General features: G+C 34.0%; 1 long non-coding RNA gene and 1 pseudogene across 1 annotated transcript in view; one reads left to right on the top strand and one right to left on the bottom strand.

Annotated features, from left to right (window-relative positions):
- The window catches only part of LOC124515254 (uncharacterized), a 210,918-nt gene that overhangs the window by 146,191 nt on the left and 37,890 nt on the right, over window positions 1-26,837 (top strand). The window contains exon 2 of the long non-coding RNA XR_006962771.1: window positions 20,568-20,661. This is a non-coding gene — a long non-coding RNA (uncharacterized LOC124515254). The remainder of the gene's footprint in view (window positions 1-20,567; window positions 20,662-26,837) is intronic.
- LOC124515252 (40S ribosomal protein S24-like) lies at window positions 6,619-7,009 on the bottom strand (annotated as a pseudogene).

The raw sequence follows: 26,837 nt of genomic DNA, 5'->3' as shown, positions 1-26,837 counted from the left end.
GGTATCATTTGAGCAAAGACCTGAAAAGGTGAGGGAGCAAGTTATGTGGATATTTGGGGGAAGATTCCTCCAGGATGAGGAAACAGCAGCTGCACATGGTGTGTGTGTCTGGCATTTTGGGGAAACGATGAGGTAGCCATCATGCCTGGCTTGTGGGAGACAGCAGTAAGAGAAGGGTCAAAGAGTTTATAGGGACCATGATTGTCCTGTCTACCCATTTTGTTAAAAATTGGTAACAATCCTTCAGTACTCACTCTGTCATTTTCCTTTTTTTTCTTCCTCTTACCTCTAGTAAGTCACCAAGTTTTATTGATTCCAACTCCTATATTACTGTCCTGTCTGTCCTCTTCATCCTCCCTGCCTTTGCCTCAGTTCAGGCCTTTCTCATTGGTCACCCTACTGATTGGCTGCTAGCTGCACACTTCATATTCAGCACCCATTCAAGAGCTATTTTTTTTTTAACAACTTCTAGTTTTAAGCCCAGCACTAGGTATTGTGAATATGAGGGCCATCAAGCTTGCCCTTAAAAAATTCATGGTAACTGGAGAGAATCATACAGGCAGTTAGTAACATGACAGTGAAATAACTGCTTTGAGAAGGGAAGTACAAGCAGTCTTAGTCACAGTAGATACGTAGCTCCAATTTATGAGGGTTAATGCAAGCTTTTGAACAGAATTTACCTTCGTGTTAAGATCTAAAAGATAATTGGAGCAGTTAGATCCTCCTAGAGGTGATGGCATTTTCAGGGGTCATGTGAAATATGACAGGAAAATGTTGAGTGGAATCATTTCAAAACATACAATGTCTTATACAAGATCTTTGAGAAGAATAAGCAGAAAGAATTTGTAGGTTTTTTGTTGGAAGTTATGATTAGAGATACTCTTTTGTCTAAGCTTCTTCGTATTGGATTTCGAATCTCAGTCTACCATAATTTATTCTTCTTCATATCAGTTCTTTAAGAATTACAAAGGAACTGTTGCCTTCTCTTTCTCTCGCCTCTTAGCTTGCATGGCATTTTATTTGTACTTCTGTTGTTACGGTGATTCGTGTGTGATTTTATATCCCCAACTGCTTGTTCTCCTTCAAATGTTCAAATGCATCTAAAACCTGTCTTGAGCACAGTAGGGTTTCAAAATGTTATTGTATTGATTTAAGAGAGAAGACCTAGTTATCTTCTTTAATGTTAGTTTAATGGAGGAACTATGATGTTATAATGCTAACAATATGGAAGTCTAAATAACAAACAAATCCAATTATATATGCAGAGATACCTACATTAGAGTTAATAGGGGCACCTGGGTGGCTCAGTCAGTCTTTAAGCATCTGACTTCGGCTCAGGTCATGATCTCATGGCGAGTTCGAGCCCCACGTTGAGCTCTGTGCTGACAGCTAAAAGCCTGGATCCTGTTTGCGATTCTGTTTCTCCCTCTTTCTCTGCCCCTCCCTCGCTTGTGCTCTCTCTCAAAAAAAAAAAAAAAAAAAAAATTAAACAAAAAGAATTAATAAATCATTTACAGCTTCAAGAGCTAGGTTTTATTAACAAAACAGGAAATGCTTTAGATAGGTAAGCATTTGTTATTTCCTCAGAGATAGACTTCAGTCATACTATTTAAATTTCAGTATTAACCTAGTAGTATCCTTTTATTCCCATAGTCTATTTGGAGAAGTAAGCAATATCATTTCTAATCTCTATCCTTGAAGCAAGAAAGAGGGAGGAAAGAATGGAAGGTAGATAAGCAGGTGAGCAGAGAAGAGAATTTAAAACGTGTATCATGTGTAATTTTGTCTCCTCACAAGATCCTACAGTGGAAGGCTTGGAAGCAGAGGACCTGGAGAGGTTCTTAGTAAACCACAGAGCACCAAGCCTACTCAGAAAACCAAAGTATGGTCTCATCAGAATACCGTGCGAATAGGACTGAGCTGGAGTGAGGTTAAACTTTCTTTTCACTTTTCCCCACTATATCAGTCCTTTCATAAGCATGTGAATCTAAATATTGACAGACACACTTGACAACTTTACCTTTTAGCCAAGTTGAGGTGTGTGTCAGCATTCTTCACAGTAATGAATAATTTGTTATGTCATAAGATCCAAAAGCATTTGTAGACTAAAAGCCAAGCTTGTAAACCTTATATTGTACCCTATTTTTGTGCTATGTTAAATGAATACACTCTCCTTTTTCCCAGGTGGGAATTGTGGTTTGATTTCTAATTAATATTTAGTTGAAAGGATATGTTCAAATTGCATTTTACAGGTGTTATTTTGGAAAGTTTGACTTTTTCACATATAATATGTAATATATCTTCCAATTTCCATAATATATAGTATGATCAAAATTAGGTATTATATTAATGTAGTTTATTGAGTGCATTTGATCTGATTTGAATTAAAATCTGTTAGGAAATGAATGTTAGAAAGTAGAAACATCCATGTAGATGTTCTTGGTCATTGCCCTTAGAATTTTGGCATTACTCCATTAAATAGGAAATTACTGAAACCCTCACCCCCAGCCGATTCTTTATTTTGGTAATTTAGAATTGTTTTAGAATTGGGTATACATTTCTGTATTCAAAAGGAGCTAATAAATAGAACTAGATTCCTAGGGCATCATTACCAGAGATCACATTATCCTAGTCACCTGGAAAAGAGGCCTTATCTGATTTTAGATTATTGTTGACAGCTATATCACTGGAAATGAAAGAAACCCCTAGAAAAGAGAATTCCAGAGGGAATTTACACCTTATAACATTGCTGAGCCTCCCATGCAGTTTCTATTTTGGTGATGATATTTTGAAAAAAGTCTTATGTGTTACGTTGTTGTGCCATCATGATGATATGTAAAACATTCATTTCCTACAACTCTTTCTTAAACTATATCCAAATCATAATTTTTCTTTGTCTCAATTTCCTCACATATACCCACTTTAATACGTGGCACTGGTATTTATAAGTTACCTCGATCACTTTGTAATAAACAGAGACAGATAAATAAATAATCATCTTACAATATGATAAGTCTTCCTTTCAACACAACTGTAAGCCATTATCAGAGATAAAACAGAGCAGTGCGGAAAGATGGAGTAAAGCACTAGACAGGTTCAGGTTCTAGCTCTGCAGTTTTCCAATCAACAGCCAGAGCTTTGACCTCTCTTACTCTCTCAGTTCTCTCATCTACTAAATGAGGATGATAATACCTATACCCTAAGATTTTGGTGGTGATTAAATCACCTTTTATTTGGGAAAGTATGTGACATAAACCAGAAACTTAGTTAAATGTTAATTGGATCCAGGTCAGATTTTCACAAGTTGAGAAAAGAAATTTTATTTTGTCCTTTTGAAACCTGTAATCCCTGTGGTCAAATTGTTACAGCTTTTCCCCGTCACTAGGAATATGAGTCTAGGTATTGTGGACTCAGAGCATCTGATTTGTGAAGGCATAACAAATGCTGTCTTTGTGCTGTGCTAATGCTGTATTCCTCTGGAGAGGGAGGCTTATTCCTTGAGCCTCCATGTTGCCTCTATGCCAGTAGACACCATCCATGGCAAAAGGAGGACATTCTCCCAGCCTCCAAAGCAGGAACAACACACATTTTGTTACAAAAGCTGTGCTAGATATTGGATTAATTTATTGTGGTTTCCCCACTCCCCCCAAAAGCTATTTTATTCTGAACATAAGCAGTTGTCTGTTTTTAAGAATGCAAGCATATTCACTATATTATTTATTGAAAATGGGTCTTTTTCCTACCCTATGACCCAGCAGTAGCACTGCTAGGAATTTATCCAAGGGATACAGGAGTACTGATGCATAGGGGCACTTGTACCCCAATGTTTATAGCAGCACTCTCAACAATAGCCAAATTATGGAAGAGTCTAAATGTCCATCAAGTGATGAATGGATAAAGAAATTGTGGTTTATATACACAATGGAGTACTACGTGGCAATGAGAAAAAATGAAATATGGCCCTTTGTAGCCACGGGGATGGAACTGGAGAGTGTGATGCTAAGTGAAATAAGCCATACAGAGAAAGACAGATACCATATGTTTTCACTCTTATGTGGATCCTGAGAAACTTAACAGAAACCCATGGGGGAGAGGAAGAAAAAAAAAAAAAAAAGAGGTTAGAGTGGGAGAAAGCCAAAGCATAAGAAACTCTTCAAAACTGAGAACAAACTGAGGGTTGATGGGGGGTGGGAGGGAGGGGAGGGTGGGGGATGGGTATTGAGGAGGCACCTTTTGGGATGAGCACTGGGTGTTGTATGGAAACCAATTTGACAATAAATTTCATATATTGAAAAAAAAAAGAAAGAAAATGGGTCTTTTTGTCACGTGGATCTAGACTAGTTTGTGATCTTCTCCCTGTCAGTCTTTATTCTGAGCCAAATTTTTGAAGACTATAATTTTCTTCAACCTATTCCATGTCCACACAAAAACTTCTGTACCCAGAGGACTTGTTAATGAAGTAGTGTGACATTGTTGCTTAAAACTTTGTATAGATTGATGGAGAGCCATAGAAATGCTTTTCTCATATTATTTACACGTAGTTTTGGGGAGAAGTGAAAAACAAAAACAGGAGAAGGGAAAGAACTGGATTAGAATGCTGGGTAATTTTTTAAAAGATTTGTGTTCATTTCCCCTCTTTTCCACAATTTGCTTGATTTTAGAAGGTATGACTTTCAGAAAATAGCTCTATCTTTGAGACTGATGAATTGTAAATTTTAAAAATTAGAATATTTCAGATATATTTCATATTAATGAAATTGATAAGAATAGTCTAAGTTATAGTTCTTAGTATATACCCATAATACCAAATCTTTTCTTGACTATTTTCTTAAGAAAATGAATTAAAAGTAGAGATACACAGATTTGAAATATGTTCATATTGGGAGGTGGTGCAATGCTAATAATACTTCCCACAAATATTATTTATGTGAAAATGTGTTGTGGAACTCAAGTAAAAAGCTCTACAAATTGAAAAAAAAACCTGTTAATAATTATTCAAAATTATTTTTGTAAAAGAAATCTAAGAAGAAATGATGAGACTTGGATCCTAGCCCTTTTATCACTATGACCTTAGGCAAGTCAACCTTTTAGCTCTGTTTCCTCTTCTTGAAAATGAAGGCAAAGTCTGGGGGATTGCTAAGGTTCCTTCCAGCTGTAAATATCTATTATTGTTATTACAATTTGATAGGATAAGAAATTAGGTATGCTGTACATAAAATAATTGTTTTACTCAAGAGTTATTAATAGTATAGAATTTTATATTGCAAATTGATCTATTTAGACATATAAAAATTTGAGAGGTACCTGGGTGGCTTAGTCGGTTAAGTGTCGACTTTGGCTTAGGTCATGATCTCACAGTTTGTGAGTTCGAGCCCTGTGTCCGGCTCTGTGCTTCCTAAATGTTTACTACTTTATGCACTATATTTCTTTACCAGACTTACTCTTTCTGAGACAGAAAATATTCTCCTTAGGTGACTCTCTTCCTCTTCTTATTTCCTGTTAGCTCTCTCCCCCGCCCACCCCAAGCACTTTCATTGTGTGTACACACTGAAGGTAAGTCTGACAACCACACAACCCACAAATTGCAGAGGTGCCCTGACAAATTCCAGGCACTACTCTCTGCAGTAGAAATAGGCCAATGCTTGGCAACTATCTAGTGAAAATATAATTCAGAGGAAATAAATGCATGCATAATTGTCCCAAATAGTATGTATGGTTTATAGCCTGCACAGTTTAGGGGGGGAATGTTATTTTTTCACTTTCACACACACACACACACACACACACACACACACACACACACACACACACTTGTTTTCCACCTTTTTTTTCTCTATTCTCTGCAAAAAAATTATCGCAACTACAAATCCATTTTACAGCTATAAATATTAGTCTTGGGGACAGATATATAGTTTACATACACTTAGCTTTTTCACTATGTTTAGCTTTTAAAAGATCATTACTCTTGAATAAACCCACCTTCGTGGGAAGTATGTGACCAAAGATGCCCTTATATGGCCCACAGGACTCAACACTTAGCCATCTAGTCTGTTGTAGCTATCTAGTGGCTGCAAGCATTAATCCAGCTTGCAGAGTCAAGATCCAGAAATAAGAATCCATCAGCTTGGCATCCCATTGACCAGAGGAGCTCTGGAATTATGGTGAAGCTGGGACCTAGACCTGAACCCTTCTAGTTGGCACCTATCACCTGACCTTGAGAAACATAAATGCCATGCATGCACACTCTAAGAACAGATTGTAAGATTCAAGTCAGACAAATACTGAGAGGAACCAAGAAAGGCTTTAAAGATGAGAAATAATTCAAAATTGAGTACAAAAAAATTGTACTTGGGTTGAGTTTAATCCATAGTTCATTTTTTTTTGTAACATGTGCCTTCAAGTTGCAATAGGAATATACACATTTTACTTAGATGATGATTCATATCTTTTGTTCTGATGGGTGTTTGTCCTTGCTCTGGTTTGGAACATTATAGGGATCTATAAGGAGGATTTCTTTTAAAAAAAATGTAGTTTATTTATTCTCTCATGAAAAAAACTGCACAATCACCACAGTTAAAGTCACCGTACAGTCTTTACTCATGTTGTCCAATTTCCAGCTCACTTGTTGCTGGCACCAATATTGGCTTTCAATCCCCTTGACCTTCTTCATTCTGTTCTTGCGTTCCTTTTGCTGTTTTCTTGACATATTTGTCTTCTCACACAGGCCATGTCTTGCAAGTCTATGTTTGGGTTCATTTTTCTTTGCATAATCTAAGAAATCATAAATCATGCCAGAGCCAGTTGTCTTGCCACCACCAAAATGGGTTCTGAATCCAAATACAAAGATGACCTCTGGTGTGGTCTTAAATTTTGGCTAGTTTTCCCCAAAATGTTGTCTTAGGTATGGCTGCCTTTCTAGGGTGAAGAACATCACTGACCACTTGTTTCTGCTGAAGTAGTTGTTTGGTCATGAACTTCCTAGTCCATATAGTTACTGTGTCGTTCATGATGGCATCCAAGCTTTAAGCAGCTGGGAAGGAAGAGATTATTTCCTGAAAAAGTTAAATCACAGGCTGATATTATTCCTTGAGCTTATACATGTTTCCTAGTGTATAGTCCCATGCTCTTGCTTTGTTAGCATTTTATGAGAAGTTATACACTCTCAGTAATACTTAAATATTATTAGCATACCTTATACTTACAGGTAAAATGGTTTACCAAAATTTTACCAACATTCAGGGCTAAATTTACTTTGTCAGAATGATCACTGTGGTGTTTGGGGGGGGTGTCTAATAGATTTGTTGTTGTAATAGTTAATGTGGTACTGTTTTCATACACCCTTGTAGCCCCTTACCATTTTGTGCACATCAGCCTTCCAAAGGCCAGCACCTCCATCTAAGCCATAGGACTGCCTCTGACCTGCTAGAAACCACTGGGATTAGACTGTAAACAGTGACTAACAGGTTTCAGCTTCCTTGGCCCTGGCTTAGACAATTCTGAGACCTGTATCTTATACCATTTGCCAGTTTCCCCCAGAAGATGAAGTTTCAGTTGGCTTCTGTGATAGCTAGCCTAATAGTGTACCCTATATTAGCTGCTTGCCCTTCTCTTATCACCTTCCCCATTTCCCTGCCAGTTCTTCTGAACCTCCCAAATGAAAAAAAAAAAAAATGTATACTCAGTTTTATTCTCAGAGACTGCTTCCTTAGAAACCCCACTAAGACAACTACCTAATAAACCCAAGGATAAGAATCCTTCCCATTTAGGCTGGTATTATTTATTTTATACTGTTAATGATACGTTGTTTAGAGTAAATGGATAGTTATAAAGATGATCTATTTGAATTTGAGACTGAAAATATATAGTATGATAGATTCCTTTTAATTTTTTTGTGACTCCAAGTGGATAAAGTTATTTACTAGCGTTCAAATACGAGTAAAACTTAACAAAGTTTTGTGAGTTAAAGGATCTCACACAGTCACCCTTACATTGAGACTCTACACATAATTTTAAATACTGAAGTCAATATATATAGTAAAGTTTAAAAATGGAAGTAAGGAAAAATGCTTTTTAACCAAAAAAAAATTGAATATAATTCTAACAAAAAATTCTGTGAGATCTACAGTTTAAACTAAAACAAATCTTAATACCCTTAAAATGCTTAAATATAAATATTTAGGGATGCCTAAAATGCTAAAGAATTTAAAATAGCAAAGTAATAAGATTCTAGGATATTGAAAAGTAGTTTTTGGAGCATTTAATATACCAAGTAAATAAAATATTTGACAGTCACCTTGATACTAAAAGTAAAATGTAACAAAAAGCTCAAATAAAAATATTACAAATAATCTGAAAGTACTAAGAACATTAGATGGAAACTATTTTTGCACACCAACAACTGAATTTAAAGAGCAATCTTTCAAAGTAAGAAATGGTCACAGGAAGAACTCACAGAAGTCTCAAGGATAAACAGAAGTACTAGGTGTAGTCTGAAGAAGATGGGGAGTCAGGCAGTAGCTGAACTTAATCTCCATGGAACAAATACACCCATTCTCTTGATCTGTGGGAAAGGTGCCAGACAAGAGCCTGGTCACTGTTGATAATTCAGACTTGGGAGCCCAGGTCAATACAAGTTGGCCTTGGGCCTGTTTGCAAACTGTCTTTAAAAAGACACTTCCTCTGAAAGAAAAAGGAGAAACCAAGCTCATGTAAGGGACTCCAGACTTTCTGCTGCATTTCCCATTCCTTAGGTAATGTTTTGTAGAAACTGATGATAGATACATAAATAAGGAAAGGAAAGGTAATTCAGGAGCATTAGCTGTGATGAAGAACCCATGATAGTAGTATTTAAACCTTTGAGGGTAGACAGTCTGTATCTCCACAAATCTAATCTAAGGCTGCTTTTCTTCAAGCCACCAGGATGCAAGATAAATTTGGTATATTTTTTCATCTTTTGCTGTTTGATTTCTATCACAAGTTGAGGAACTACCATGTGATTTTTCTCTCAATGGTTTGATTTTTTAAGTGTTTATATGTTTTATGAATCAGACAACTCCAAAGACAATACAGTATAGTGATTAGGAACAAACGCCCTTGGGCCTGGTTGCGTAGGTTGAATGCTGGCTCTGCCACTTACTAGCTACTATAACCTAGAGCATGATACTTTACCTCTCTGTCTTGGTTTCCTTATTTGTTATGTGGGTGTGATAAGAGCATACAATTTCATAAGGTTGCTCTGAGGATTAAACCACTTAAATGTAAAATTCTTAAAATAGCACCTAGCATATATGAATACCCAATAAGTTTTATCCATGTATGAAAACAGCATATTGTAGATGAAATTAGAATTTATAAAATTGTTGAGATACATTACTACTTTTATGTAATGATCATTGTGAGGAAAGTGCATTCTTAATTACCAGACTACCGATTTCAAAAATGAATGTTTGAAACATGACCCATTTGTGAGGAAAGAACTGCAGTTTTGCTTGTTTTTCCATGTAGTATTTACAGTTGACCTTGGCATAACCCAGGTTTGAACTGTGTGGGTCCACTTACGCACAGGGTATTTTTCTGATAAACACAGTACTGTAAATGCATTTTCTCTTCTTGATGATTATCTTAATAACATTTTCTTTTCTGTAGCTTACTTTATTATAGGATACAGTATATCATATATTTAAAAATATGTTAATTGGCTATTTGTAAGGTATTAGTTTATGGTATTAGTAAGACTTCTGGTCAACAGTAGGGTATTGGGAAGTCAAGCATTATATGTGGATTTTTGACTGCATGTAGGTTTGGCATCCCTAATCCCCTTTGTTCAGGTGTCAACTGTACCATGTTTCTAGTAAGGTGAGAGGAGAGTAAGTGGTATGCCTACCATTGCTAATAGGCACTTTATGTTATTTCACACAATCCACAATAAGCTCTACTAAGTAGTTAGTAATAACTATTTCAGAAGAGGAAGTTAAAATTTCAGAAAAGACCAGTGACTTACCCAGGCAGTAGTCTGTCTGACTCCAAATACAAAGCTTCTGCAACTATCCCTGTTTCATTAACAGAGGAGAGATTTGAAACATAACAACTGGTATGGCGTAGGCACTAATTTGGGTGGATCTAAGGGTCTTATAGGCCCCCAGCTCTGCCAGGTCTTATCTCCTAAGGGGTTAGAATATGGATAAGTCTGCTTGGTGGAAGCGATGTCCCTAGAGAAGAGTACATGGGGAGAGGAATAGAGAGTAGTGGCCATTTTCTAACAAGTATGGAAACCTTTTACTATTTAGTATGTTAACAACTGGTACAGCAACACTGTTCGTTCTGACCAAACATTAGATGTATCAAAATTAATTTTGATACATCTAATGTTATAATTATGTATATAAAAATTTAAATACTATGTTAATTTTTGGGTTTTTGTTGGTTTTTATAAGACACATTTTTAGGATCAGGCAAAATTGAGAATTCTTTCCTTGAAATTTCTGCTAAACTGTTATATAAATATATGGTCGTTTTTCACTGATTGATCAATAGACAGTTAAATAGATTGCCTTTATTTACGGTCAGCCATTTTTTTAAATTATGAACTTGCAATATATGGTGGAGGAAGTTTTTACCTTACAGTACTTGGCCAAAAAATTTATTAAGCTATTGTAAATATCATAAAGGACTTTGTTGGTTTCCTTCTCTTCCAAATGTGAATTTGCTCTCATTTATAACCTTCCTCTTATTATATCTTCTTTATCAACATCCAAGAAGAATAAAACAGTGATGATTTTTTTTTTACCTAATGATCTACACAGTATATGCTCAAATAAACACATAATCTCTTAAGAATCTGGGAGCAACAAAAATCACTTATAGTGTTTATTCCTCTTACACCTTTTTTGTGTGGTAGTAAAATTATTTGAACTATAGGTTTTAGTCAATGAATACATTGTTTCTTGGTTTGTATTGCAATGTTTCATAGAACTAAATGAACTAAATGAACTAAAATGAAGTAAATGAACTAACTCTAGTGCTTTTAGTTTAAACCATGAGAAATTTCCAATCCTCAGTCTTTTTTGAACAATAAAAAAATTTCACCTGGTTCAATCGAAAAGAGAGGCATCCCAACATATTGAGATAATTTTTTTATTATTTTCTATATGAATCAACTGAATATTTCATTTTATTTTTGCTTCAATTTCTCTCTGTTGCAATGAACTCGTCAATAGGTATTTTTAATTGTTACATATTTAACTTTTACTGAACATGAACCTACCATACTGTTTTACTTCCTCACACTAATTTGCAATTCACTATAACAAGTTAAAATTCTATGTTACGTATATTTATCTAGGGGACATTTTATTGTATCTGTATCTACAATAGTATCTACAACTATATTTTCAGTGCTAAGGAATCATCAGAAAAAGTCACAGCATTATAAAGGCCAGCAATATAAGAAACATTTAATATTTGATTAATTTTAAGTAGCATTTTAAGCTTAAAGAGAGAGATGGTATTAAGACTTAAATCACTCTTACAGAGCAAAATGACCTATAATGTTTTGGTTCAAACATTTAAGTAGTTCTTTTTCTGCATAGTCATTTAGGTTCATTATAAACACGGAGAAGATGGAGCAAATCTCTGCAAATTCTTCACATTTTATATGTATAGTTATTTTTTCTGTTGCCTTTCAAAGATCTAAAATGATATTCCATTTATTTCTTGTGTATCTCAAAAAAGAAACTTGACAAGGCAATCCTTTAAACATGTAAACAAGAGTGACTCAAACTCTTTTTGGTTGCACTTGCTCATATTTAGATTTCATTTTTTGATTTCTCAATTATCTTTCACTGAGTCGAAAATGACCCCATCATTATTTACTTCTGGAGGCAATTTGTGTAATCTAGACATCTTTTTCTGTTTATAGGGATTTTATTCTTGTGTCGTTGTGTTATTTTCTCTAATAAACCTCTTCATTATTGGCAGGTTGGCATAGTACCGAACTGATCTTGGTAGGATTTGAAATATGCTTTTTTGGTAAAGCTATTTCCAGATATCATATAATCAGGCATACTACTGGCTCATAAAATTCCTCATGTAATATGGTTTCTTTTGCTATTATGAATGCCTGCACTAAAAATCTGCAGAAAGTCAGAGCCTGATGTTTTCCCCCAAACACTCGCTGGTGACTTTGATACTCTGGTCACACTAACCTCCTTTTCAGACATCACTAAGGATGATACTCCTATTCTGTGCATTTATGTGCATTTTCCCTGCTTGTCATTTTTTTATTTTAATGCGTTGACATGTGAGGATTTCATCTCCTTGCACGGGGTTCTAACATCTCTCCCTGATATCTTTTTGTTTTTATTGGAAATCATGGTAGAATTTGATTTTCCCAAGATGCATCTACTTATGGCTTTTTTGTTCATTATCCTGGGTAAAGTCTCTTCCCTTAGGATAATACTGAAGGATTTGTTTCCATTAATGAAGACCCTTCATTTTGGAGGGTTGTTTTATTTTGTTTCATTAATAACTTGAAAAATCACTTTAGCTGAAGTATGCATTACATAAAAAAATTATGCCATAAATACTGGAAAGAGGGTATTTCCATATAATAGAACATTTAAAATGTCTTACAGCATAAATTTGATGTTTTCTGTAAGCAGTTTATATGCTGATTTTTAAAAAAAATATTTTTAATGTTATTTATCTTTGAGAGAGAGAGAGAGAGAGAGAGAGAGAGAGAGACAGCACGAGCAGGGGATGGGCAGAGAGAGGGGGAAACACAAAATCTTAGGCAGGCTCCAGGCTGTGAGCTGTCAGCACAGAGCCTGACACAGGGCTTGAACTCACAAACCGTGAGATCGTGACCTGAGCTGAAGTCAGTCGCTTAACTGACTGAGCCATGCAGGCACCCCATATGCTGATTTTAATAATCTATAGCTGCATTTTGAAGCTGCTTATTTTAAAAATCTTATGAAGACAGTTTTTAGTCTGTATGCACATACTTTAAAACTATATTAAAATTATTTACATGTTAATTTAAATATATCTTTCCTTTAGTTTTCTTTTAAATTAGTCTTAATTAACAAGTACTGATTAATAAGTCTATCATATTTTATTAGTTTTTAACTTACCTGATTTTCTTTTGTTTTTATACAGAGTTCGTCCTTCTTTAAATATAATTTATTGTCAAATTGGCTACATACAACACCCAGTGTTGTATACACCCAGTGTTCATCTTTTTTTGAAAGAAACATTTTTAAGTTTATTCGTTTATTTTGAGAGAGAGAAAAAGTGTGAGTGGGGGTGGGGCAGAGAAAGAGAGTCCCAAGCAGGATCCACCCTGTCAGCACAGAGCTAGGCACAGATGCTTAACTGACTGAGCTACCCAAGCACCCCAGAGAACATCTTCTAAAAAGAGTTTCTGAGTTCTGATTCAGTATTTTCTAATCTCCTACAACACTCTAGTAGTTTATCTCGTTCAGTACAGTGGAATCACTTGAGGCTTGTTATTATCTTTGTTACCACCATGTAAATAAAGCATTATGGTTTATATTTAGATCTGGATTTCTTTTTAGGTATTGAAGTAGATGTATGACAGCTTCATGAAATCTGTCTTTATGATAGTGTTTTTCTTTAGGATTATAGTGTTTTATGTATCAAATGCCCTCAAATATTATATCATAGCACCATTAAAAACTTGAAAGTGAAGCTTCTTTAAGAACTCTTAATTTTTGTGAATGAAAGTAAGAGCCTCTCTCTTTCTGTCTCTCACACACACGCAGAGTTACAGACCCATTTTCTGTTTCATCATCAAGAGAAACATCATTTTTGGGGGCGGCCCAATTCTAGTTCTTTTGCAGTTTTTTATTTGGTGCTATGAATTTTATTTATTTTTTAATTAATTTATTTTAGTTTAAATCCAAGTTAGTTAACATATAATATAATAATGATTCCAGGAATAGAATTTAGTGATTCATCACTTACATATAACACCCAGTGCTCATCCTAACAAGTGCCCTCCTTAATGCCTATAGTCCATTTAGCCCATTCCCCCACCCAACACCCCACCAGCAACCCTCAGTTTGTTCTCTCTATTTAAGAGTCTCTGATGGTTTTTCTCCCTCTCTGTTTTTATCTTATTTTTGCTTCCCATATGTTCATCTGTTTTGTATATTAAATTCCACATATGAGTGAAATCATATGATATTTGTCTTTCTCTGACTGACTTATTTCATTTAGCATAATACACTCTAGTTCCATCCACATTGTTGCAAATGGCAGGATTACATTCTTTTTGATCGTGGTGGCACTTCCAAGGTTTTGTTTTATTCTTCATGTTGGCCCGCCATCAATTTATATTGTATTGTTTGTTTTAACAACAAATAACATATTTAGTTAAATATGTTAGGGGAACAAATTTCTGACTGATAACAAGTAATGCCTGTATCTATAATACTGCTTTAGAATTTAAAAATATTAACAATATCCTGTTAATATTTATGAATGTCTGTTGTCTGTCTCCAAAAGGGGGCAGTGCAACTTTGGTATTTGACTTAGGAATGCCTTTTTTTTTTTTTTTCAAAGCATTCTCTTGTTTGCTCATAAAATTTCTTGTGATTTTTAATCATAGATTCATAGAATCATGGAGTTGGAATCAAGGTTACCATGTTTCAGAAGGAATTTAAGCATACCCTCTGATGTTGAAATCCCCCCTTTGATATCCCCATCTCTTGTCCGTAATTCCATCTACCACCTTACCTCGTTTTATTGTGCTTCGCAGATACTACGTTTTTTTACACTTTGAAGGTTGGTGGCCACCCTCCTTTGGGCAAGTCTTTTGGCGCCATTTTTCTAACAGTAGTCACTTTGTGTCTTTGTATCACATTTATGGTTATTCTTACAGTATTTCAAAGTTTTTCATTATTATTAATTTGTTATGGTGATTAGTGATTATGACTTTCTGAAAGCTCAGACGATAGCATTTTTTAGCAATAAAGTATTTTTTTAATTAAGGTATATACATTGTTTAGACATCATGCTATTGCAAGCTGAATAGACTACAGTATAGTGTAAGCATAACATTTACATGCAGTGGGGAAGCAAAAAGTTCATTTGACTCACTTTATTGTAATATTTGTTTTATTGTGGTGGTCTGGAACCAAACCCACAATATCTCAGAGGTGTATGCCCATACACTTTTAACATAATCCTGAACAAAGAAATCAACAGGAGTTATCACTGTTGCTTTTTTCTCTCTTCTTTTTTGTTTCCTCTGTAGAACTTTTTAGCATTAAAAATATTTTATTTCCAGCATTCTGGAAAGGTGGGCAACTGCTGTTAATGATTATAATGAGAAAAAGAGGAACATGAGGTTTTTAAAAAGAAAATGGAAGTGATGTCAGTGGTAGTGATTTCTAAAGACGCTGTGAAAAAAATAACAGGGATATATTGCTAGAAATGTCTCATAGAGACTACTGAGTCAGGAGTCAGAGAGGCAAAAGGCAGAACCTGAGAAGATATATAACATCAGTATCATCCTAGTCATAAACTTTTAACATTACCAGCATTTAGAGCAAGGCAGAGAGCAAGGTCATTAGTGTATTTATTATTTCTAAAAGTAAAATAGCTTTATAAAATATAATAAATGTATATGGAATAGCTTTGTAATTTATTTCTGTAACACTGCCATAGAGGAAATCCTTGAAAAGTTCTGGTGCATGAAAGAATAAGTGGAATGATTTTTTAAAATGTTTTTGTTTTATTGAATATAAACCTATTAACATAGACCTTCATATTTACATTATTTTAATCACCAAACCCCATTTGTTTTTCTCTAGAACATACTTATTTTCTCAACCTTAAGTTGAGAGATCCTTAGTGGTTTTCAAGTACCTTATTTTTGAGGTTGGGAGAAGCTACATAGAATTAGAGTAATAAATGGGTTGCTAACCCATTTTCTATGTCCCAGCCCTATAAGCTCATTAATTGTCTATCAACCAACCCAATAGGATAACCAGCGTAATGAATTTGTTATTGCCAGAATATTTATATGCATGTTCTTGGTACTATATTTGCCAAAATGTTGTACTTAATTCTTTCTATCCAAAAATGTCAGCTCTTAAAGTGTTTGGCATGTTAGTGTACCCAAATATCACTAATTGGTATTTCCCAAATAATAGATGTTATTAAGGTGGTCTGTCAGAACCAAATTGATAATTTATTCCAGTGGAAGAGATACCTTGTCTAGGTCAGATGGACAATTTTAGAGAATGCTGGTGGGGCAAAAAAAAAAAAAAAAGGAAGAAACAAAGATTGTTTTTTTTCTTTCTCTAATGAAAAAGAAATGCTACTTACTCTTATACCTTGGATAGCCTGGTTATTATCAACTTTTATAGAAAGAACTTCAGTTATGTTGGACTCTAAATATAGTTTCTTAACTGAAGGCAGGTCATCTGGGCAAGTTGCAAGAGGGCTAAAGGCAAGGCCTAATTTAATGGACAGGATTTCAAATTACCTATGGTTATTTGTTTTGACACTGACTGGGGTGTATCCAATAAGAGTGTTTTATGTTGTTGACTTAAAAATAGAATGGTTGTGTTAAAACCATAAATCAAAGTTATGCAAGGTCCACTAAATACGTGATCGGGAATAAACCTAATAATGGACTTAACTGGTACTAAGCAATGCTTAAATATGCTCAGGCTAAGATTATGCTCTATGACAAACAGTTGAGAAAACAAATCTTCCATTGATTGCATGATTAGAACTCTTGTTATACTGAAGAAATATGGAAACAAAAAAAAGCAGACATGGCTTAAAAATATTTTTAATTACTTTAATGTTTGTTTTTTATTGAAATAAAATACTTTGTGAAGTTTTATTTTATTCCATAATTTTTTGCTATGATCTGTTTCCATTCAGCCACATACGAAATTTGTGAACTAGAATTTTTTTAAGTTTATTTATTTATTTTTAGAAAGAAGGAGAGAGAGAGAGAGAGAGCAAGTGCACATGAGGGACAAGCAGAGAGAGAGAAGGAGAGAATCCCAAGAAGGTTTTGCACTGCCTGTGCAGAGCTTGATGTAGGGCTCGAACTCATGAAACATGAGATCATGACCTGAGCTAAAATCAAGAGTTGGACGCTTAACTGATTTAGCCACCAGGTACCCCTAAATTAGAATTATTTTTAAGTCACCTGTTAGAATAAATGGGATCTTGAGGTCTACAGTATTGTATACTGCTAATACTATGAGAGTAACCACCTATAAAAGTTTAGGTTTTGATATAGTTCCATAGCTCAGGGAAGTGGAAAGCATGTTTTCTTCCTGTAAAAACTGCCATATTTCAAATTTGGGAGTGCAGTAATATTTTAAGAAGGTAGAGTTTTTCATTAAAAAATTTCTAAGGAGTTAAATCCATGAATATGATATCCCATTATTGAACCATACTAAATGGATCTTAATGTCTTTAGACTCATAGAACATCACATTCAAATCAAGACAGGGTTTTTAACATAAACCTTTAGTATTTATTATGCTTTATTACGTAAATTTTACAGATTTTATTCTGTAAATTGTACAGAAATAGAAAGTATGTAACACTAAATGAAGACTTTGAAATCATCTTTTTGTGAGAAGAAGAGTTGAAGTGGACCCCCGTGGCATTCTCCTTTGAGTGGGAAATCTCAAAAACCTTGGAAAAGGGTGGAGGGTATAAGGCAGAAATTTATATACAGATACATTAAGTAAGGCTTCCGGACTACTGGAGATTTTAGTTTAATGGATAGTGCCTTTAAGAAATACTGTAGATAATTGTAGACTGCATGAGTTTGAAATCTAGCTCTGACAGTTATTAACTGTGAAAGCTTCAACAAGTTAATTTCTCTGTTCCTCAATTTCCCTATCCGTACAATATAGATGATAATAGTACTTCTTAGGATTGTTGTAAAGATTAAATTAATTAATGATGGTTAGAATTTAGAAATCAATAAATGTTAGCTCTCATTACTGTATTTCAAAGCAAGGAAGAAGTGTTAGCAACTTTAAAAATCTCGGACACATTTATTGTTTATTATCTATAAGTTTGTATTTTTGGTCTTTAAAGAGTAATCTGTATACATTGAATTCTTTTGTGATATATAGAGTATTGTGCTATTTATAGAGTTATTGGTTCTTATTGAAGTATGTAGTTTTTCTAAGGAAACACTAAACCATGTTCCCTAGGACTTCTGTGTTACATGTATTTAAATAGAATTTAATTTACTTTTTAAATGTTCTTTTTTTAAGTTTTTATTTAAATTCTAGTTAACACACAGTGTTATACTGCTTTCAGGATAGAATTTTGTGATTCATCACTTACAGCACCCAGTGATCATCCCAACAAGTGCCCTCCTCAATACTCATCACCCATTTAGCCCATCCTATGCCCACCTCCCATCCATCAACCCTCAGTTTGTTCTCTATATTTAGGAGTCTCTTATGGTTTGCCTCCCTCTCTTTTTCCCCCCTTCCTCTATGTTCATCTGTTTTGTTTCTTAAATTCCACATATGAGTGAAATCATATGATATTTTGTCTTTCTCTGACTGACTTGTGTCACTTAGAATAATACCTTCTAGCTCCTTCCACATCATTGCAAATGGCAAGATTTCATTCATTTTGATGTGTAATATTCCGTTGTGTGTATGTATACGTATATGTATATGTATATGTGTATATATACATATATACATATATTTACATACATACACACCACATCTTCTTTATCCATTCATCAGTCAGTGGACATTTGGGCTCTTTCCATAATAATTTGGCTATTGTTGATAGCTCTGCTATAAGCATCAGGATGTATGTATCCCTTCAAATATTAAAAAAATAATGTTCATTTTTGTTGATTCAGTTGTTATTATTAACAGCAATTATTATGCCATTACTCTCAGTTGCTATAATTACCTACATCGTGAGACATTAAGAGAGTAAGGTGCAGTAACCTCAAAAGAGATGGGCAAGTTCTTGCAGCTTAGGGAAATTACAATGTTTAAATCATTCATGGTTGTAAAGTATACTAAAGAGAAAAGCTGGGTGCTTCACTCAATCACTGTAAAATGCTATGCTCAGTTAATGGGAAGACCAATAAATAAAATCATCGCATATTTATTAAATGCTTTCAAGCTAGGGCTTGCTGGGAAATTATAATTTAGTTGAGGGAATAAAGCAAACATGCCAAATCTTAAAAATAAAAGATAGAGATAAAGGACCATAAGTGAGTACCTGATTAATTACCTAAGTCACTTGGCAATAATTAGTGTTGGAAGTCAGAAAAAGAAAGAAAGCTTTTAGTGTCTGGTTGATGGAAATTTCCTTCAAGGAGGAAGCAGTATTTGAGCCAAGTTTTGGTTGATGAAGAGATGAGAGATAAACAGCAAAAGGCATCTGGGGTCAAATAGTAAAAGATCATGAGTCTTGCCAAAAGACATTGGAATTTCATTGCATAGCTATAAACCAGAGGCAAACTTGCATCCGATCCTGCAGATTTGAGAGGTGGCTCTGTGTTTGTGAAGACATTTAGGAAGTCCATGACTGTTTACTAGCTATTAAGCAGAACTAGTTCTGGGAAAAAAATCAACTTTAGTCATAAACTGAAGATTGATGTGAACTTAATAGGAAAACCTGAAGTAGTTAGCAGCACATGCATGTAGAAAGAATACTTTATTAGGAGCACCTCCATACTAGGTAGATAAGTGAAAATAATTATAATTTTCTTTAAAGGTTTAGCAGTTACTGAGATCATCATCCTTATGTATAGCACAGACTTGGATATTCACCTCTGTTTATTAGACTTTTCTTTTTCAGAAAGAATCTACAGAGTATGTGCATATGAATATATTATTTTTATTACAAAGTATTTCTGGACTTGTTTTAAAAGAATTTTCAAGACTAAAATGTTAACAGCCTATTTCATCTTATTTTTAGTAAGCTATGTTAGTGTGTGTGTTGAAGGAAATGACTCAAGACTTTTTCTTTGAGAATTTGTTGCTTTGCACTTAGAGCAAATGATAGTAGAAGAGCTTATTCCCCACTGCTAAGTTAAGGCCAAAACATTTTTAATTCTGAGACATTGTGGGCATGTTTGTAATTATTTATGTAGTTTGGGGTTAAATTGTCATTATAGAATATAATTTAGTTTTCTATTTTTTGCCATAGTATTTTGTTGATTACCTACACAGTTTACTTAGGTTAGGAGGATAGCACAGCTTACAAAATACATTATCCATAAACATTATTTTAGCTTATCTACATTGATTTATTGCTAAAGTCCTATTTATATTTTAAAGTTATTTCTTATCCAGGATGCCTCAGGATTATCTTTTAAGATTTTTTCCATTTAGAAGAATGGAAAAATCTCATTATTACTGGTGTTTATTTATATAAAATATGTCCTATGAGATATGCCTCCCCTTGTCCAAACTTAATAAAATCATAAAGAATAATTTTTACATCCGCTTATATGTTTAAAATAAACAATATTTATAACCACAAATTCATGATATTTTCTTTTGTTTCTTTTTTAGATGCTTATTGAGGATGCCAGTTTCTGCATATGGGAAGTAGATATTGAAGGTTATATGGTTTACAGACAAGATCTTTAAAATATAGATACTCAAGGTAAGTAATAGATACAACCTCATAAATCATCTCATTTAAATGGTTAGGGTTTCAGACTGTACTTTGACTTGCTAAACTTGTTTTATCACTAGCCCTATCTAAGCGACTTCAAAACCATATTCATTCATATTCAGACACAAGGTGATATGCCCTAACACTATCATGACAGGAAGTGTCATATGTCATTTATAATAGGAAGTGGATAAAATTGATATATTATTATGGAAGTGTGCAAACCAATTAAGAAGAATGGAGAAGAAATGAAGTAGCTTCCATTAAATCTGTGGGCTCAACTCAGTAGTGTTTAATTTGGAAGATTAAACAAAAACTACTATTCACTGCACTTTCTTCTCAATACCATATTCATTAATCAGTTCTTTAACTACATTAGGAACATATTCTTTAACCACTCCAAAAAACTCTGTCATACTTTCAAATACTCAGAGTGTTACCTCTGAATACCAAATCTCTTTTCACTATTTCTTGAGTCCCCAAAGATTTTTCTTTACCTACCATATCCTTTCAGTTAGCATGTTCTGTCCATGCCTCCCATGACTGCTTACATGTTCACATTATTAAGTATATTTCTGAATATATTTTGGTACAGTTTTCAGTGAGATATGAGGCACACAAAATGTTAAAAAAGAAAAAAGTATTTTAAATAATGTTTCATGCCAGGCAGTTACCATGTAACCTTAGAGACTATGTGACCAGTAAATAGGACATTTTTGTTCAGCCCTAGAATCCTCTCTAAGTGGAAATAAGAGACTGTAAAATCTAATTTTATTGTATATTCAGAAGAAATAAATATGGATTTTGAAAAGTCCTAATTTTTAAATATCAGCACAAAATTTTGCCTGTGAAAAAAATCTCCTTTGCCAAATGTGTGAACGAAATAAAACAGTTTACAGCCTCTGCTGTGGAAATTTTTTCCCTTTGTTCTGTTTTTCTTTATTCTTTTAGAGTGCAACTACTTTAGAGTCTATTTTTTCCCCTTAATTTGTGGGTAGCAGTTTATTGATTTTGCTAGTTTTTTGTGATGAATATTATTATCAGAAATGACTTATCTTGAAAATATAAATGACATTACTTACTTCTAATTCATTTCTATAGTTAACATATGGTGAGTTGGTTCCTTGGAACAGCTATTCAATTGTTTTCTGAATTATAATAATTAGACAATTATTTTTATAGTTCCTCCATCTCCACAGTCTTAAACCAGATCCTCTCAATTAAAGAAAAAAATAATTAGGGGCGCCTGGGTGGCGCAGTCGGTTAAGCGTCCGACTTCAGCCAGGTCACGATCTCGCGGCCCGTGAGTTCGAGCCCCGCGTCGGGCTCTGGGCTGACAGCTCAGAGCCTGGAGCCTGTTTCCGATTCTGTGTCTCCCTCTCTCTCTGCCCCTCCCCCGTTCATGCTCTGTCTCTCTCTGTCCCAAAAATAAATAAAAAAACGTTGAAAAAAAAATTTAAAAAAAAAAAAAAGAAAAAAATAATGAGTCTTTTTTTTTTTTTAAAGGAACTTTTGCATAAGAATAGAGCTAAACATGCTCCTCAGTTCATTGCATGCTGTCATCATTGGTCCATGCAAAGCCCTTATTTTATTTGTTTATACATATTCTTTTATTTTCATTTCTAGTCCCATGCTTCTGACCTTGACCCATAGGAAACCATTCTGACAGTCATTATAATAACTACTGCACCATTCTCTTTTGTTTATATGTATTTTCATAAGGCATTGCTTTTATATACATGTATTTTTAAATATTTTAAATAGAAAATTTAAAATAAATTAAAAAAAAAAAGAATATGTTATGAATCTTCATGGGCCCATCTCTCAGCTTCAGCAGTTATCTCATGGTTGGGCTTGGGTTAATTATATCTCTACCCTGCCCCCGCCCCATTTTATGTGTATGAAATTTTATTATGCGTAGATGGTATTGTGCTATGTATTTCATTTTCTTCCTACTATTTTATTTTAATTAACCTTAAGTGTTTATCATTTACTTATATTGTCATGTTTACATCGCTTCTAACTGCTGCATAGTATTCCATCGTTTGTAGCTACCATGTTTTAACTACTTGTATTTCCCAGTGATTGCCATCCAGACTTTTGTCACAACAAACACTGCTATAATGAACATTATCACACTTGCTTTATCGTGGACTTTGCAAGGATTTCTTTGGGATATATATGCAGGAGCACAATTGCTGGGTAATAGGATACATGTTTATACTTAACTTGACCAAGTTCTGCCAGTTGCTCTACCAAATAAAATACTTTGGTCCACACTTTCACCAGCAGTAACCTTCTCAGTCAGTCCTGCCAACCTTGACATTACCTAGCTTGCTAATATTTTGTGCTAGTATTATGTGCATAATTTTATAGCTTATTATTTTAATTTTAATTCTTCTTATCAATAATGAGTTTGAGTACTGCTTCATATTTTTATTGGCCTTTTGGCTTCCCTTTTCTGAAATTGTTTGTTCACACTCTTTATTTTTCATATGGGTTCTTTTGACTAATGTTCTTTAAGAGTTTGTCATAGGTATTCTAGGTATTCATTTCCTATTAGTTTTAAATATTAAAAAATATCTGCATCCCATTTTTTTCAACTTTTTAATCTTGTGCTTGATATTCTTTGAGTAAACATCAATATTTTAAAACTTGATTAAAATATTTTCTGGATGTATATCATTTGTGTACAGAAATGCTACTGAATTTTTGAAAATTGATACAAGTTCTAACAATGTTGCTGAACTCTCTTATTCTTAATAGATTGTTCTGTTGTCTAGAAAAATGATCATATATCAGTTCCAAAAGTGATAGTTTTCTCTCTACCCTTCCCATCCTCATACTTTTACTTTTTTCTTCTTTCTAATACCTTTGATCAATTCCTCTGGAACTAAACAGTAGTAGTGACAGTGGGCATCCTTATCTTATGCCCAGTCTTAAAGAGGATGCATCTAGTTTCTCACTTCTCACTGACGTATAATGCTTACTGAAGGTTTTTAACATACAACCTTTACTAAATTATGAAAGTTCTTCTATTTCTAGCTTCGTATGCATAAATAGCTATTGAACCCTATAAAATGCTTTTTATGCATCTTCAAAACAATCACATGACATTTATCCTTTGGTATATTAACATTGTGAATTATATGAATAGAATTTCTAATGTGAAACCATCCTGTGTTTCTAGTGATCATGGTGTTTTATTTTTAATGTTATTTTATTTGGTTAGCAAATATTTTATTTAGGATTTTAGAATCTACATTCCTAAATGAAATGTGCTGTAATTGTTTTCTCTTTATTTTCCTTGTCTGACCTTGCAATTAAGATGACACCAGCCTAATAAAATAAGATGGACAGCTTTTACTCTTTTTCTATTTTCTGGAACAACTTTACAAGATATGAATTTACTGTTTCTTTAATGTTTGTTAAAACTCATAATGTTTAACTCATGTTAAAACTCATGGAGTGCCTGGCTGGCTTCATTGGTAGAGCATGCAACTTTATGAGTTTGAGCCCCATGTTGAGTGTAGAGATTACTTAAAAATAAAATCTTTAAAAAAAAACCTATCTGGTTCTGAGGATTTTTGTGAGACTTCTATGAATGCTATTTATGTCTTTAAATACTTTTTGATCTATTCAAGTTTTTTCCTCCCTTCTTCAGTCTTCTCCCAAGGTACTGATGACACCTGACGGTCTCCCCACCTGCAGACATAGTCCAGACTCACTTTCGTAGGATACACCTAGACAGCCTCAGGCTCCACATCTAACTGAGCCATATGATAATGGTCACCCACCTTTTGAACTGATTAGAGCTTCAGTTTTTAACCCTGACCAATGGGCTCTGATCTGCCCAGTCTTGCTTCACTTAAACTCCCATTGCCACATACCTAAATTAATCCTACTGTCCATTAGTTTTCTACTCTACCACAAACAGAAAGTTTGGTTAGTGATACCCTGAATTGAGTTCCTTCTATCCCCTGCTAAAGTTGTTGCCATACTCTGGTTACATGTGTCAAGTTTATATAAATGGTAAATATTCTGCCAAAAAAATATGTGAGGTATGTAAGTTCAGGGTAGGCATGTGTTGGGAAAAAAATCTGCAGTCATCTGGTCTAATGTCCTTTATAGTATGTACCAAATGGTAGTTAACTCTAGAAGATACTCGCTTTATCCCCAGAATTTGAAACTTCATAATAACCGTGTAGTATTAAAAGAAAAATTAAAGTTATTTCTACTTACAAAAGGAAGAAGTAGAGATTATAAGCAAGAATTTCATATACCCACTAACAACAAAACAAACTTTCAATAAAAATATAATAGTTATCATAATTTTTTGATACATTTAAGTGTTTCTACCATCTTATTTCAGTTTTTTTCCACACACTTTGTGTATCTTTTTAATTTTTTCTTACTTAAAAGTGTAGTATTTATATATCTTCCCTAAAAAAGATTCTTGTACATTCTGACATCCTGTTGTCTCTCTCACCTTCCCCAACTGCATCATGTTGCTACTATCTACTTTAAACAACAAAATATTGCAGTCAATTTTTCTCTTTTTCTTTGCTGCTATTTTTAAAGACAACAAATTTTACCAAGGTACTCTATCAGCATTACTTTGTACATCATCTTTTTAATAAGTGTAGTGTTCTTTTTTCTCTTTTTCCCTTTAAAAATTTTTAAATTTTAATTCCAGTACAGTTAACATACAGTGTTATATTGTTTTCATGTGTACAATATAGTAATTCAGCAATTCTGTACATTACTCAGTGCTCATCACAATAAGTGTACTCTTAAATACAATAATAATAATAAGTGTACCCTTCACCTGTTTCATCCATCCACCCCACCTACCTCCCCATCTGGTAGCCATCAGTTTGTTCTCTATACTTAAGAATCTGTTTTTTGGTTTCTTTCTTTTTTTATTTGTTTCTTGAAATTGCACATATGAGTGAAATCATATGGTATTTGTCTTTGACTGACTTACTGCGGTTAGCATTATACTCTTTAGATCCATCTATGTTGTTGCAAATGCCCAGACTTCATTCTTTTTTATGATTGAATAATATTCTATTGTGTGTATTCACCATATTTTCTTTATCCATTAACCTATCGATAGACACTTGGGCTGCTTCCATATCTTAGCTATTGTAAATAATGCTGCATTAAGCATAGGAGTGCATATGTCTTTTCAAATTAGTGTTTTCATATTCTTAGGCTAAATACCCAGTAGTGGAATTACTGGATGATATGGTATATAATTCCATTTTTAATTTTTTAAGGGATCTTCATACTGTTTTCCACAGATGCTGCACCCCAGTTTGCATTTCCACCAACAGTGCAAAAGTATTCCTTTTTTTCCATATCCTCACCAACACTTGTTGTTTCTTGTTTTTTTTAATTTTAGCCATCACGACAAGTGTGGGGTGATATCTCATTATAGTTTTGGTTTGCATTTCCCTGATGTTTAGAGATATTGAATATCTTTTCCTGTGTCTGTTGGCCATCTATATGTCTTCTTGGGAGATATGTCTGATCATGTTATGCCCATTTTTCAATTGGATTATTTGTTTTTTGGGTGTTGAGTTGTATCAGTTCCTTATATATTTTAGATACTAATTCTTTATTGGATATGTCATATGCAAATATCTTCTTCCATTCGCTAGGCTACCTTTTTCTTTTGTTGATTGTTTCCTTCACTGTGCAGAAGCTTTTTATTTTGATATAGTTGCAATACCGTATTTTTGCTTTTGTTACCCTTGCCATAGGAGACATATCTAGAAAAATGTTGTTATGGCCAATGTCAGAGAAATTACTGCCTGTGCTCTCTTGTAGGACTTTTGTAGTTTCAGGTATCACATTTAGGTGTTTAATCCATTTTTAGTTTATTTTTGTGTATAGTGTACGAAATTGGTCCAGTCTTATTCTTTTGCACATAGCTGTCCAGTTTCCCAACACTATTTGTTGAAGAACCTCTTTTTCCCATTTCATATTCTTGCCTCCTTTGACTAAGATTAATTGACCATATAATTGTTTTTATTTCTGGGCTCTCTATTCTGTTCCATTGATCTGTGTGTCTGTTTTGGTGCCAGTACACTGTGTTGATTACTACAGCTTTGTAGTATATCTTGAAATCTAGGATTGTGATTCCTCCAGTTTTGTTC

Source organism: Lynx rufus, unplaced genomic scaffold, assembly GCF_022079265.1.
Source record: "Lynx rufus isolate CCGP_SWC_20201006 ecotype Redwood Valley unplaced genomic scaffold, mLynRuf1.p SCAF_2, whole genome shotgun sequence".
NCBI lineage: Eukaryota > Metazoa > Chordata > Mammalia > Carnivora > Felidae > Lynx > Lynx rufus.
Note: the sequence above shows the minus strand (reverse complement) of the source record. Positions and strands in the feature narration are given on the sequence as shown.